The sequence below is a fragment of the Camellia sinensis genome, chromosome 1 (assembly GCF_055761805.1).
Source record: "Camellia sinensis isolate YWXY chromosome 1, ASM5576180v1, whole genome shotgun sequence".
Lineage (NCBI taxonomy): Eukaryota > Viridiplantae > Streptophyta > Magnoliopsida > Ericales > Theaceae > Camellia > Camellia sinensis.
Window position 1 is genome coordinate 148,098,235 of NC_138961.1, and position 2,745 is coordinate 148,100,979.

Here is a 2,745-nt window from a genome sequence, read left to right on the forward strand (position 1 = left end):
CCCTCTCTTCTTCTTGATTTCAAATTTTAAACTCTTTATCTACCCATTTCTCTCTCAGCTTTTGCCTCTGCATTTCTCTCTGGTTTCATCAGAGCTTACTCCAACTGCAGCTCGGTTCTCTCCGGCAGCTTGGTTCACTCCGATCGTCGTTCACTCCAGCAACTTGATTGCAAAATCAGAGCTCTGATCGACCACTCCTGTAAGCTTATTACAATATGAGTTTGGTGTGATTTTAGTTTTATGATTTGGGTTTGATGTCTTTGTTAGGGTGGGGCTTTTTTTAGATTGGTCTAATCTGGGTTTGATTTTAGTTTGGCCCTCATTCTAATCTGGGTTTGATATATTGGAATATTTGAGTTAGAATTTGGAATCATGTTGGTCTAATATATTCTGGGTTTGTATCTGCTATGAATTTGTATTCATAAGTTTGTGTTTGTGTTTGTGATACGGGTATCTATATTCATCTGATATGTGATATGAATTTGTATTCATCTGACTGAGAGTTTATAGTTTATCTGAATTTGTATTCATTTATATTCATATGTGATATGTATTGGTCTACCTGATAGTCTATAGTTTTGGATTGAAATTATATATGAATTTGTCTATTGGTCTAACTAATATGTTTTGGATTGAAATTTTCTTGTGAATTGAAATTGACAATATGAACTATATTTAAATTGTTAATTTAGACTGTTAATCTAAGAATAAATTTATGTGACCAATAATAAAAAATAAAAACTAAACACCATATCAAAACTTCACCTAATGATGTAAAAGTTTTTTTTTTTTAAGTTGTAAAACATGGTATTCATAATACGAATTTAATACGAAATGGACTTGATGTCCAGCAACCTAACTTCCTTTATTGCTCTAAAAAATAAAATAAAGCCCAAAGTAATTGTTGCTCTAAACTGATAGCAACTGATATGGGTTTCTATGTTCATTTCTATATGTTTTTCTATATTATGTTGGTCTAATATATTGGGTTTCTATGTTGGAATCATGATGTTGGTCTAATATATTGATCTAACACTCTGGGTTTGTATCTGCTATGGAGTTTGTATTCATTTGTATTCATAAGTTTGTGTTTGTGTTTGTGTTTGTGTTTGTGATATGGGTTTCTATATTCATCTGATATGTGATATGAATTTGTATTCATTTGTATTCATCTGGCTGATAGTTTATAGTTTATCTGAATTTGTATTCATCTGAATTTGTATTCATTTAAATTCATATGTGATATGTATTGGTCTAACTGATAGTTTATAGTTTATACATATCTATTGGTCTAACTGATATGTTTTGGATTGAAATTTTCATGTGAATTGAAATTGACAATATGAACTATATTTAGATTGTTAATCTAAGAATAAATTTATGTGACCAAAAATAAAAAATAAAGACTAAACACCATATCAAAACATCACCTAATCATGTAAAAGTTTTTTTTTTTTAAAGTTATAGAACATGGTATTCATAATACGAATTTAAAACGAAATGGACTTGATGTCCAACAACCTAACTTCCTTTATTGCTCTAAAAAATAAAATAAAGCCCAAAGTAATTGTTGCTCTAAACTGATAGCAACTGATATGGGTTTCTATATTCATTTCCATATTTTTTTTATATGTTTGCTCTAAATTGATAGTATTTGTGTTTTCTATTTGGTTTCCTGTTTATTTATTTGTGTTTTTTTATATTTCTATATATTTCTATTTGGTTTCCTGTTTTTGGCTGGGCAAAAGAATAATTTCTCCTAGGTGATATTTTTATAAATTTAATTTTTTTTTTCTTTCCTTTTAAACAAAGCCCAAAGTAATTTTTGCTATCAAGTTGTTACTTTCTTTGTACCACTCTTTTTTTTTTCTTTTTTTTTATAAAAATTACATAAACTCCATACATATGATAAACTCCATACTTTCAGCTTGATATGCTTTTAAGGCAAACAAATTGAAGCAACTTTTTGTAACTTTGGAGAAACCCATCACAGCATTTTAGTTTTATTACAAAGCTGCAGAAACCAACCAACCCAACAGACTTTACATATTTTCCCTTGAATACTTAAAACTTTTATCAGATTTTAGAGTTTAGTATCAATGGTGAAGAATAGTATCAATGGTAGAGTCGAATTTAAATTCATATATTATAAAGGGAAGGTTGAAATTAAGGGAATAACACACTTGGGGGTGAGAGTGCACAAGAAAAATATATGAATTTCAAACAAGGGCATGTAGTATCAATGTGAAATTAAGGGAATAACACACTCTTCTTGAATAGTATCAATGGCGCACTCTGTCTATTCTATATTATAAAGGGAATAACACACTTGGGGGTGGTTTTCGGTTTAATTGCAATTCCACTCATCAGTATCGAGCGATTGAAAGATTTAATTGCTTCAAATTTAAATAACTGTTATTCACTCAAAAAAAAATTTAAATAACTGTCATGATTGATCTAATTGTTTCAGGCACATAGTGTGTGCCCACACTTCATGGAAATAAAAACTTCCCTCCAACATTTTTGGAAGGTAATTCCATCAAACAGTAGGTATGGTTGTTTTTCCACTAGTAATCAAGAAAGTATTCAAGCTATTTCTTAGTATTAGTGGTTAATTATACCCACAAACAGGGGCACGTATCTTTACTGTAGAGTCAAAATTGGTCCCTTTTGCCTATTAAATTCCCAGAAGTTCTAACTTAACCCAAAGGTTTGCTTTGAATCAAATTGGTATAAAAAATAAAA